Genomic DNA, 14,017 nt, shown 5'->3' on the forward strand with positions numbered 1-14,017 from the left:
TCATCATTGACACAGGTGACAACGGCAAAATCATAAACATCTCCCATTGGTCATAATCACGGTGACATTATCATCGATACCAGTGACTGCGGCAAAATCGAGAATATCCCCCATAGGCTGCAATTATGACTACATTATCAGCGTCACCCGCGACCGCGGCAAAATCTTGAATACCTCCCGTGGGCCGCAATCACAGGGACATCATCATTGTCACCCGCAATCGCAGCAAATTGATAATTAAAAAACATATTTTATGTTCTATAAAAAAAATTTATTGTCAATCCATTGCAACCCCTTTTTGTTTGCGGCCCTTGGCAACGGCCTAGTGATAAATCCGGCACTGCCAGTGTGAACACAGTTACTTGTGCTTGTGCACATGTTATTTGAAGATGTCGTAGGAGTAGGTTCTAGCGGGAGATGAAGTTATAGCAAAAGTGATTAAAATGAATTGATTAGATGACAAGATGAGAAACGGAAAAGGAGGAAAGTGTGAACGAGACAGTGGGTAGGAAGACGTACGTAATATGGTGCATCAAAATTATTACTTTATTTTGGATTTCAGCTGTTTTTCATCCATGTTCTCTTATTGTTCTCCAATCATCAGCTGTTTGAAAAATGTATCCCTCAACGGTTTATTGGCATACAGTAGACTCCCTCTTATCCGGACACCTTTTAACCGGACATCGGTTTAACCGGACTACACTCGGCGGAAATGACATCTCTTTAACCGGGCAATTTTTATCAGCACATTGGTTTAACCGGACTAGATCGGCAGGAAGTGGGCAGTACTGAACAGACTGTTCTCGTGGGAAAAATTTGAGACCAGTGATCACGTGTCTCATTACAATGCTCTCCTAAATTTAAGTCAAATAGTTTGGTTACATAAAAAGTTTTTGGGGACGTCAGTTTGACCGGAAAAACTGTTATCCGGACTGGCCTCGGTCCCGTGGAGTCAGGATAAGAGGGAGTCTACTGTAGTCTATCTTTGATGTTCCACAAGTCTGGGTACTTTTGGTACCTACACATTTAGGAACACCGATACGCTTTCCACAGACCATTTCATTTTAAATGTACGCAAACACCAACACAACCGCAAGATTTCACAATTAATACACACCCAAGTGGTCTGGTCAGAAGCTAAACTTACCCCGTGTGAACGGGGTTTTAGCACACTAGGAAATTAAAAACTCCCCCCTGAAAAAAACAAAAATAACTCAGATTCAAGAAGAACTGTATAAAACATTTCAAAACCAAGAAAGTTGAAATGACTAAACTATATCAAACAAATAAAAATAACAATCAAAACGAGAATGCATGCATCCTTTAATTGGATTCTAGCGCAAAAAATTTACAAAAAATAAAATAAAAAATAAAATGGTTACATTAAGTATAATAATTAAACTGACCGATAACCATCTGATTTGTTTAAGAAAAAAATGCAACAAAGACTCAGAAAACTGTAGAAAAAATATTATTCTTTAAACATATGCTACTTAAACCCTGCCGTGATCGCAAAGTGATTGCGGTAAAATCCGTGATCATCTTCAGCAATTAACACAATCAACAACCGTCACTATTTTCGCGCTCGATGTATAAATGTGATCATTTTGCGATCGGGGCAAAATTTATGATGATACATTTGCTATGCATCATCATACATAGCTATGGTAAGGTTTAATTGCTTGCATATAGCGGCAACTACCAAAATTATTTCTTACGATAGCGGCAATTTCCTTAATAATTTCTGCGGCAACTTCCGTGATAATTTCTTACGATCGCGGCAATGTACGTGATCATTTCTTACAACCATGGCAACATCCGGGATGTTTCCCGCAATCACGATTTTTGATGACGCAAAACGAAAAAACTCTGTAATTTCAGGCGGTTTTTCGGCGATTATTCAAAAATTCAAATTTTCTGGTTCCTTGCAAAATTCACGGATTTTTCCCGGTAGTCAAAATTTACCTACAATTCCCAGTTTCCAGGTTGGCTGGACACTCTTCCCTGTAAGAAATTCATATGCCTATTGGACAAGTATATTCTTGAAGAAACTACCCACAGTGGTTAAGGTACAAAAGGTGAGTTAAAGTTAGACAAGTGGAATCAAAGCAATAGTGACAAATTAATTTTATGACATAATTTTATAAACATTACATTATATACATTAACACGTACATTAATAGAAATACTAAGTAAGTTAACTGGTTTGTAAAATATAACAACAACTTTGTACTGATACATAAATGTTCATTCTACAGTTGTAATATACGTGTCTAAACGCTATGACCTACTAACTCAATCCTAATGACTAGATATTGGATCTGTAGTTGTCTTGAGACCTGAAACACAAGTAAATCAGAGAAATCAGTATGAATGAAAAACAGATTTTTAAATTTTAAATGTTCTATATATGAGTTAGTATGAAAAACAAATAAATAAATATTGTGATTCTTAAGTAGGTACCATATTAGTACACCGTTATAGTTAGCGTATACGTTATTATCCCTTTTCGTTTTCACTTTGGCGAGTAAAATTTAATTATTCATTAGGTCATCCTAGATTGTTAAAACCTTGTATATTATATTTTACAGCTCGACGCTACAGTTGCGGCGCCGCAGTAGCCTACAAAATTTATTTCAAATAAATTACAAATAAAATTTATTTAAATTTTTTTTTATTTACAATATTTATTTTTGCGGGGCCCTTTTAGTTTATTTCACCCAACGCAATTTGATTTAGCTATCTCAAAGCCGAGCAGTAAATCGGCGTACAAGCGGGGAGGACTATTATGACTTTTCTAACTAGTTTAGTTAGTATAAAGGAGGGCTGACCTAATCATTGTACCTCTCACCTATAGTATTAACACTTGTCTTCAAGAGGGACATTTTCCCAAGTGTCTCAAACTTTCCAAAATCTTTCCTAAATTTAAGAAAGGTGATATGAATAAGATGGGTGGTTGTTGGCCCATAAGTCTGGTTCCTGTCTTAGCAAAGATTTTTGAGCATGTGATTTATGATCAAATCAAGTCAGTTTTTTTTAATCTAACTCACTTTTTAATCAAAATCAGTTTGGTTTCAGGGCTAGTCGCTCTACCATGGGTGCTGTTGATGGCATGGTCCGCAACAACCTTGAGTCTTGAGCGCTTTAGAGAGCGGCAACTATACTTGGGCTACGTTTGTCGACCTAAGTAAAGCTTTTGAGACGTAGGAATTGGCTAACTTTGGAACTGGCTAACTCGGTCGTGTGTTATGTGTATTATTTGAACCTTTTTTTTTGGAGCAACAGGCAGTACCTCGTTAAAATCTCCTCCAAACAATATTTTTTCTGCACATTGGAACTTGTAATAGTACTTAATGAACAAATATATTGCCTGTACGAACCTATTACATCTTTATTCCCAGGTTGTTTTCTATGAGTGGCCGTTGAGGTTATTATTATTATTATTATTATTATATTCCACTTCATACAACATTTTGATTAAACAATAAATCTCAAATTTAAAATGTTAGTAAATATACAAAAAAAGTGTAGAATAAATTTTGAACATAGGCCTATATTTTGAAATCAAAACAAAGCAGAATTGTTCCATTTAATCTTGAATCATTTATTATTTAGTCAATGTTGTTACTTCATGTTAAACATTCCTTCAACAATAACCTTCAAATTAGAAGAAAAAAACTTTGTTATGTTTTTTTTATCCATTCTAAGCTTAATTCCTTCTCCTATGATTCTACCTTTTATCATATGCATAACTAATTTATTTAAAAATAAACGAATTTTCAAATTACACAGTAAAATAATTGACTTCAACATTCTAAGACGTAACTAAAAAGTCTTGATTATTATAGGAAACGTTATCCCTGGTTTTATATAGTATACAGAACATTGCAGAATGGACTGGCAAATGAGTAATCCAAATGTAATATTGATTACTGGAGCACCTGTTGCTCGAATTCAAGCAATTGTTAAAGGCGTTATTTCAAAACGAATAACAGTCATAATTTCCGATTATGACTTTCAAAAGAGTCAACTCAAAGTTAATTTAATCAATCACTCCACTCTAGTTATCGAAACTGCAAACCAACTCACTCTGAAAACGAACACTATTGTGTGTATAATGTGTTTACTAATGAACAGCTGTAATTAATACAAATATTATTCGTCTGTTCAAGTAAACAAAATCTTTTCATCATAAGAAATACATTGGGATTTTGATGGCCTGTGGGGCAAAGCCCGAGGACTTTTATTACAGGAATTGGTGAAAGGGGGCGTCTACACAAAAAATACTTAATTTTGACACATCGTTTGTAAAAATCCGTCCATTATTAACGAAGGAGTAGTGTTTCATAGAAAACGCCTTCACGTATTATATATAAGGACTACCCATCGAAATCGACGGTTACTGTCAAGGCTTATGCTAATTTATCTACGGAAAGTTAGGTGTAAAGGAATATACTTAAAGTGAAGTTTGATTTTATTCTTGGCCTGTTAGGGACCTCCTCGTTTATATGGTTGTGCGCCTTCATGGTCAACAATTATTGCAAATGACATAGCAATGCGGCATTTCTAAAAAGCAAAAATACTGTAAATTATTGGCTGTTACGTAAATATTGAAGTTTACATGCATTGTAAAACAACGTATTTAATAAAGGACTAGTGGCTTGTAGGGACATAAGTCACTAAAAAGCTCAATAGAATAGAAATACAGTAGTAGAATGTTTCACGTAACCACGTTTCACGATGACGATCGCTTGGAGGGAGATGGAGCGGAAACAGCAAAGCAATAGCAAAGCACCATGAGGTGAAACTGTGAACTCCGTTGGTAATCGAAAAAAGTATTTACCAATACCATCCGAAGACACACGAACCACTATCGGATTATTCAAAACACCCATTTGAGGTTGTACATCCTGGTAACACCTTTCCATATCAACCCTCGCTTCATCTGTTAATCTTAACCCTGATTCACCTTAATGAAAGATATGTATGTTTAAGTTAATTAGAAACATCTGGTAACGTTCTCGGAGATGCTCGAAAAGAGCATACATCTTAATCGCCGCTACGTTCTGTGACTTTGCTTGTGCCAAGCACGCGATTATCTATAGAAAAATCGGCAGCTCCGGAACGTAAATACCATCAAGTTCGAGTATGTTAGCCTCAACGGTCTGGTTCGCGTACAAAGGTAAAACACATATTATACCATCATAAAGTGGATCTAGAATGTCAATAGCCACCTCTGTCTCGCGGTTTATCCACCCATTGCCCGTAGTATCATCCGTTATCAAATTTCTCCAAACATCAAATCAAATCAAATCAAATCAAAATATCCTTTATTCATTTAAGTACAATTGTACAGGAATAGAGTCAGATCTTACAAAATAAAATGTTTTACATTTAAGAACTAAAAATAAGACAGAATATCTATTTTATTTGTTCTCCCAAAACTCTTCAAGAGAATAAGGGGCAATTTTAATCAAATACTGTTTCAGACAATTTTTAAACTTTTTTGTATCATTTTCAGTTAGAAGTATTTTTGGAAGATGGGACATAAATTTATTACCTGCGAATTTTGTTTTCTTTTTATAAAATTCTAGATTGTGTCTATCAATTTGAGATTGAGAACGAGTGTTATAATTATGACTAATTTTGTTTGATACCTGAGTTTTTGTAATATTTTTTGCATAAATAATAGTTTCCAAGATATATAGTCCATGAACAGTTAGTATTCCAAGATCGGTAAAAATATGTTTTACCGAATCTTTCCTTTTCAAATTAAACATTGCCCTAATTGCCCTTTTTTGGTACGATAGAATCCGTTTTAAGTTTTTTGATGTAGTTGCTCCATATATACTGATTCCATAAGCTAAATTAGAATGAACTAAGGCATAATATATTGATATTAATGTTTTTAAGCTGCAAACTTTATACATTTGTCTTAAAGCAGATACTCCTGAAGACATTTTTCGATAACATGATCAACATGTTTGTCCCAGGCTAGATTTTTATCACAACATCCCCTCCACCTCTACCAACTACATTCAAATATACTAACATATACTACACCGTATATAGGCACACTGCATTTGATAACTCTTAATAATATCTTTGAATAAAACAAACAATTAATTTGAGTTACCGCAACCAGCTCACTCGTGCTTCCTTTACCGCTCTTGTTAAAGTCACCTTTCTTGCCATCAGTCGTAAAACAAAGTACTTAAGTACTCAATGAACAAATACCTGTATGAACCTACTTCATCTTTATTCCCAAATTGTTTTCTTCGAGTAACCGTTGAGGTTATTCCACTTCATACAAAAAATTCGATTAAACACTACAATAATATCTCAAATATCAATGTAAGTAAATTAAAAAAAAAATGTGTGGAATACATCTTTAACATATGTTTTGATATAAAAACAAAGAAAATCTTCAAATAATCTTGAATCGTTTCTTTAATCTTGAAAACAATTTATTTCAACTTTGACATAACTAAGAAGTCTTGATTATAATGGGTAACGTTATCCCTTTATATAGTTGGTTTTATATAGTATACAGTACATTGCAGAATGGACTGGCAAATGAATAATCCAAATTTAATATTGCTTACTTACTTAATGATCACAATCAGCTGTATTGAAGTAAACAAAAATCAGCAGTAAATGGCTTCTAATGCTATTCTTATGGAGAACATTTTACGTTATATCTAATTTTGTGTTAAGATTTTGGGAATTTCACTATTTTTCCCGCCGTCACGGGATCGAGACCTTTAATTTGAGCCCTCTCCCGTCGTTCTACGACTTCCCAGTCGGCCACAATTTTGACGCAAAGAATCGGCTTACGTAATTAATATATAGATAGATAGATGATGTGATCTATTTTAAAAGGAATATGACCTTTCTGTCATGACAGTAGCTGCTTAAATATTATTTACTCTTAGTGCCTTTTTTACATCCAAAAATGTCTTGTTATTTTCAACCATGTTAACAACCTAGTGGGCCACGGTCCGTAATATAGGCCACTGCAAATAATTTGTCAAGATAGGTACCATTTTAGGCAATGTTTCTGTGTTTGGTTGTTATTAGACACGATAAGAGCACAATAAACTTTTTCTGCAGATAAATAATCTGCTGGAGAAATATAAACCAAATTATAAATGTCACAATGCGAGTTCGAGCATTTTGTAACTATATGGGTAAGTTAAATAGTATTTTTTAGGCTGCTGCTCAATACACTTTAAGAACTTTTTTAAGATAGATTTAATGGTTTTTGTTGCTGGCTGAGTAGCGCTAGTAAACATGCACAACCCATTTCGTCATTCTAATAACATTCAAAGGCTCTCTAAAAGTTCAAATTCTTATTTATTATGTGATAGATATTTTAGTAATGTAACATTTTAATGCAGTAACTCAAGTTTATTTTATCACAAATCTATATTGTAACTGAATAATCATATAAACAATAACAACTGAACAGAACATATGTTAACAAATATAGTACCTATAAGCCAGTACATTTGGAATGGACACATCAATCCTCCCCCTTAAATTTAGAAGGTAACATGTGGTTGATATGCCGCCTCCATATAGATCCATCATCCATTTCAAGAACGTAAATTAACTGTCCATCCTTGCTCTTTACTTTTCCAAACATCCACTTGTTTTTCTTGTCTCTGAAATCATAAGCTTGAACTCTTTCCCCCTTTTAGCGAATTTCCCATATAGGGAATAAGCTATTACCGTAGTACTCATGGTAAGACCTGGACGCGGGACCGATTTTTTTTTTCGTTTTGAGGTCCCTAGAGGCCAAAAACACCATCCGTTCAAATTCATATATATATATATATATATTTATATATTTATATATTTATATATTTATATTTATATATATATGTGTCCGTCAGCACGATAACTTGAGCAAAAATGATCCGATTTTGATGAAATTTGGTACAAACGTGTAAACCTACGTTTATTCGAACGAGTTCGCGATCCAGCATGATCGGACCATGGGAACGGGTGTTTACGGGGGGTTTTATGGGGTAAAAATAGGTTTTTCCCATTTTTGACCCAAAAAACATAAAATTTATCAATTTATTTCCAAACCATTTTGTAGAGCTTCAAAAAACAAATAATTTAGTATATTGAAGCGTTATTATGTGCCTAATGGTTACGGAGAAAATTCCAAAAAATTGTAAATTTAAAATTCCCATGTTATTCTTATGGAGAATGAGTAAACTGTTGTAGTTTGCTTGTTTATGAACATATTTTGATCAAATTTGGAAAATGTTTTTATTTCTTACTAACTATTAACATTTTACAAAAAAAAAACAGTTTTACCCTCCCTGATGCAGCAAACCTAAGTACTTTTTAAACTAATTCTATTTAAATCGGGAATAAATGTTATATTTTTAAGTAGACATTTCAGTGTAAATCCAATCAGTCAAATGGAAATTCGCTTAGTCTGCAGGTTTGCTGCGGCGGGGGTATTTAAAGTCTCTTATTCCCTTTGCACATTTAAAGTCACTGTTTGAAGGTGTGTTATTTGTTATCATCAAATCTAGTCTCGTTCTCACATTTCTCTGAAACATTAGGAAGTAAGAATTTGATCCAGTGGAGTTTCTTGATTGTCTCATTTGCATCAAGAATCTCTGTAACTTAATTTCCATATTCCCTCCTTCATCTTTCATGGCTTGTAGACCTTTCTTTATAGTTTGGACAAATCTCTCCGCTTGACCGTTGGAAGAAGGGTGGAATGGAGCACTTGTCTTGTGTAACACACCGTAGTTTTTCAAAAATGTTTCAAAAGTATGTCCACAAAATTGTCTGCCATTATCTGACACTAAAGTAAGTGGAATTCCAAATGTAGAAAACAATCGTCTTAATTGTGTGACACACCAATCAGAAGAAGTATTTTTTGATTGAAATACCTCGACCCATTTTGTGTAAGCGTCAACGACAATAAAAAAATAATTGTTTCCAAAACAAGGCCCAGCAAAATCTATATGTATTCTTTGCCAGGGACCATCAGGGGTTTGCCATGGATGAGGAGTCGTTTCAGGTGGTTTGTTTTGTTTTAAACAACATTGTTTACAAGTCTTAGCCAAATGTTCAATATCATGATCGATGCCTTGCCAATAGCAGTAGCTTCTCGCTAAAGCCTTCATTTTAACTATTCCCAAGTGACCAAAATGAATTTCTGTAAGTACTTTTGATTTCAAATTTTTTGGAACGACAACTCTATTACCTTTAAATAAACATCCGTCTTGTAATGTAAATTCATAATCATTGTATCCAAGATTCTCAAGGCTCTTTCCTTCTTCTAAATGTTGAATGATGGTTTTAAGGTGTTCTTCCTTCAGTGATTCATCTGCAATCTGTTGTTTTGTAACTGGGAGTGTTTCTAATTGGTTGATTTGAAAGACAGAATAATCATCAATTGAGTTTGGTAGCGATTTTTCATGTGGAAATCTCGACAAAAAGTCTGCATTGCCGTGTTTTTCTGTTCCTCTAAATTCAACTGTATAGTCAAACCCTGAAAGAAAATGAGCGTAATTGAAGATTCTAGTTGCTGCCATAGTAGGTAATGTCTTTTGAGGATCGAATATGGACACAAGGGGTTTATGATCGGTTATCAAGACAAACTTTCGTCCATATATGTATGGAAAGAATTTCTTTAGTCCAAAATAAATAGCTGCAGCTTCTTTATCAATCTGGCTGTATTTTACTTCACTTTTTGTCAGAGTGCGTGATGCAAATGCAATAGGTTTTTCTGTACCATTTCCTAGTCTGTGAGAAAGAACTGCTCCGAGTCCTACAGGTGATGCATCTGTTGCAAGAGTAACCGTCAGATTGGGGTCAAAATTAGTTAAAATTTGTTCACTTGTTATTTCTTCTTTGACTTTTTGAAAGCTATTTTCACAATCAGAACTCCAGATGAACTTAGTATTTTTTGTAAGTAATCTTGTCAAAGGATATACTTTAGTTGAGTAGTTTTGTATTAATTTGCTGTAGTACGTGGCCAAGCCTAAAAATGTCTTCAATTCACTTACATTTGTAGGTCTTCTAGCATTTTGAATCGCTACAGTTTTCTCAGGACTTTTGTGTAGACCTTTTTCATCAATAATGTGCCCGAGGTATTTGATACTTTTTTCAAAAAACTTACATTTGTCTCCATTCAAATGTAAGTTGTGCTTCTGTAGAACTTCTAATACCTTCTCTAATCTCAGAAGAGTTTCTTCGTAAGTTGACCCCTGGACTAAAATGTCGTCGAAAAAACATTGTACGCCATCCATACCTTGTAGTAAGGAATCCATGATTTTTTGCCACAGGGAAGGAGCAACCTTAACCCCAAACATCAGTCTATTTACTTTGAACAACCCTTTATGAGTACTTAGTGTTTGCATTTTGCTACTCTCTTCATCCATTTTCATATGTAAATAAGCATTGCTTATATCAAGAGAACAGAAGTATTTGCCTTCACTCATTGTAGAAAAAATGTCTTCAATCCTCGGAATTGGGTATTTCTTGTCTTTCACGACTTTGTTCAAAGTAACTTTAAAATAGGCGCAGATACGAATGTCACCATTGGGTTTTATGACAGGTACAATAGGCGTTCCCCATTCCGAGTTGTCTACCTTGGTGATAATCTTTTGGGTTTCCAGACGGCTGAGTTCATTTTCAACTTTTGTCCTTATGGCATATGGAACCTGTCTGGCCCTTATGTATATAGGTCTTGAGTCGTCCTTCAAGTTAAGTTTTGCTTCAAAGTTTGGAATACACCCTATGTTTTTGTCAAATAAACCTTCATATTTTGCAAGTAATGAATCCAGCTCCGGCTTCCTTGTTTCATTCATGTGTATAGATTTTATTTCTCCCCAGTCTAGTTTTATTTCTCTCATCCATTCACGCCCAAAAATCCTATCGACATGTTGATTAATGACAAAGATTTTTCCCATGAAACACTGTCCCTTATAGTCACATTTTACGTATGTTACCCCCTTAGGTTTTATGATCTCCCCTGTGTAGGTGCGCAGCTCTACACCAGTCTTGTAAAGTCTTTTGGAAGGAATTAGTCTTTTGTAGTCTTCATAAGAAATCGATGTAAGTGATGCTCCAGTATCCAACTCAAAAGTAACATTTTTACCTTCCAATTTTATATCAATGTGAAATTTGTCATCTCTCTTTTTGTCAGACAGTAAATTAATTTCATGTATATTGTCTTCAGAAATGTCATTATTTTCAGTGTAATGAACTTGCCCTTTACTGTTTTTATGTTTACTAAGGCATACTCTTGAAATGTGTCCGATCTTTCCACAGGTGTTACAGGTTTCATCAATCATTGGACAAACATTCGCTCTATGGTATATATTCCCACATCTGTAGCATTTTCCTTTTAGTGACTCAAAATCTGTTACACGAAATTTATTACCTGTACTTGTATAAGATCCTGTGTTGTATGATTTTGTTCTAGGTCTGTGAATTTGTTCATTGGATGTAATATTATTTCTAGCTTTAAACTTTACTTGATTTATGTCTACGTTTCCACTCTTTTGACATATCAAAGTACTTTCAAATTTTGAAAGTTCCATCGTAGTAGCTGTGTTAAGGATTTCTACAAATTGTTTGTGGTCACATTTCTGTAAAAGCTGAGTTTTAATGTCTTTGTCATTAAGTCCACGTATGAGTTGTAGTCGTAAAAGCATGTCTAATACAGATTTTCCACAAGCTTCGCAATTGAATTTACAATTAGTTGACAACCTTTTTAGTTCTGTAGCAAAGTTTGAAATAGATTCTCCTTCTTCCTGTATTCGACTAATAAATGTGTGTTGTAAAGCCAAAATACTTTTTTTAGGATCTAGAAAGTTGTCAAGCAAGGTCACAAGCTCCCCATACTCTTTATTTATAGGATTGTCTGGTGTACATAGGTCGTATAGTTTCTGATGTAGAAGAGGTGTCAAGGCATGTAAAAGTGTAAAAGTTTTTAACTTAGGATCATTTATACCTTTTAAAGTCATAAAAACCTCCAGTCTTCTGGCAAAATTAGAAAAGTTTTCCCTTTCATCGTAAGGAGTAAAGCTCAAATTTGAAGTAGGAAGAACTGGAATCTGTGTATTAGCTTGTAGATTTTCAGTGGTGCAACTATTTTGATTGGGAATAGAGCTATGTAAAATACTTGGCATATGAAGTAATTGGGCATCCATTAATCTTGCTTTTGTATCAATCAGCATGTTTTCAATACTTTCCCTGTAAGTTAGCTCGTTTTCTAAATCTTCTTCTTCTGTATAGAAGTCGATCTTGTCTTGAATTAGGTCATACTTTGATTTAATCTCAGCTAACAAATCAAGTCTAGTTTGGATTTCATTGATAGAAAATGATCCTTTGTCCACATACTTCTTTACATTTCCAAGCTGAAACTTGACTGTTCTTCGCAATGATTTCAATTTCTTAACTTTATTTACATCTTCTGCTATTTTTTCTAAATCTTCCATTATTCTCGTCGCCATTGATAGATATTTTAGTAATGTAACATTTTAATGCAGTAACTCAAGTTTATTTTATCACAAATCTATATTGTAACTGAATCATCATATAAACAATAACAACTGAACAGAACATATGTAAATTAACAAATATAGTATAAGCCAGTACATTTGGAATGGACACATCATTATGTTTTCACTAAGCTGAATGAAAACATCGAAGTAACCTCCCTGAAAAGTCTGTAGTAAATTGCAGTTTTACAGCTTAATGACTTTCTAAATCATACACACATTTCTACATATATATATTGTAAAATGTTATATCCAGTTGCTGTAAACTACTATTAATTTAACAAAATATGGACACGGCTCAAATGGGCAACGTGCCCTTCTGCACTTGTATTACTGTATTTTGTATTGTATTACACAATCAAAGATTTTTCCAATGATTGAATACATGTATGACAATAATCTCATGAACCTATGATGATCTGTAGAATTATATGATAAAATATAGGCAAAAGTGGTGAAAAAGGCAGACAACAACCCGTACAACAGATATAATATAGTTCAATCTATATATATAAAATCCAATGTATGTTTGTATGTTTGTATATTTGTATATTTGTATATTTGTCCTTTATGGACTCCAAAACCGCTCGACAGATTGTAATGAAACTTTCAGGCATTATTAAGCATTATTCAAGGATGGTTTGTGTGAAGTTTGGTGCATATCCGTCAATAGGGCTCCGCCCCAGTGGCTCTGGAGTTTCCCATGTTAACCTTATGAGTACTCTTAAATGGAATTAAAGAATCTTAACAGCTGGTGCAGGTGCAACTAAACAATTTGATTCTGTGATGTTCAAATAGCATTAAAAAGTTAATAGGTGCCAACAGGGTGCAGCACTATATATTTTTTTTAATTTATGAGAACAGCTAATTTGCAACCAAAAGGTGAGTGAGCGTAGCGAACAAACTTCAACCTGGAGGCGAGTTAGCGTAGCGAACGAGCTAACCTGAAGGCAAGTGAGCGCAGCGAACGAGCTCCAACCTAAAGGTGAGTGAGCGTAGCGAACAAACTTCAACCAGGACGTGATTGAGCCATGCGAACGAGCTCATCTTGAAAATGAACGAGCATGTGACATAAAACCACAATAGGACAGGACGACGTCTGTCGGGCCAGCTAGTTAGAAATAATTTTAAGAGTTCTGTGATAAAAGGATTTTCTACTGATTTCGTAATGGAACGTTATATTGCAAAACATGACATGATACAGACGAAAATCAATTTTAAAATCAGAAAATAACATTGCAAATACTTCATTTGGACAATTATTCAGTAACTCCCAATAAATAAAAATGTTGTTTTAAAACACAATTTGAACATTAACAGCTGATTCATTAAAAAAGTATTATCCACACGGCCAAAATGTAAACAAATCTGTCTAGGGATATTTAAAGGCTTCTGGGGCAGAGCCTTAAGGGAATTTACTTGGGTTTTCTTTTGATAACTGATCAACAGACCAAGACCTTTCTTTGGACACC

The 14,017-nt window shown here is 34.3% G+C and overlaps 1 protein-coding gene across 1 annotated transcript in view; it reads right to left on the reverse strand.

Annotated features, from left to right (window-relative positions):
* Positions 1 to 2,103: 2,103 nt before the first annotated feature.
* The window catches only part of LOC128985567 (stAR-related lipid transfer protein 7, mitochondrial-like), a 101,485-nt gene continuing 89,571 nt past the window's right edge, over positions 2,104 to 14,017 (reverse strand). Inside the window, exon 8 of the mRNA XM_054405176.1 lies at positions 2,104 to 2,339. The gene's annotated coding sequence lies outside the window, so the exon portion shown is untranslated. The remainder of the gene's footprint in view (positions 2,340 to 14,017) is intronic.

This window comes from Macrosteles quadrilineatus, unplaced genomic scaffold (genome assembly GCF_028750875.1).
Source record: "Macrosteles quadrilineatus isolate MER2022 unplaced genomic scaffold, UCM_ALF_1.0 Scaffold_2__2_contigs__length_208266976, whole genome shotgun sequence".
Lineage (NCBI taxonomy): Eukaryota > Metazoa > Arthropoda > Insecta > Hemiptera > Cicadellidae > Macrosteles > Macrosteles quadrilineatus.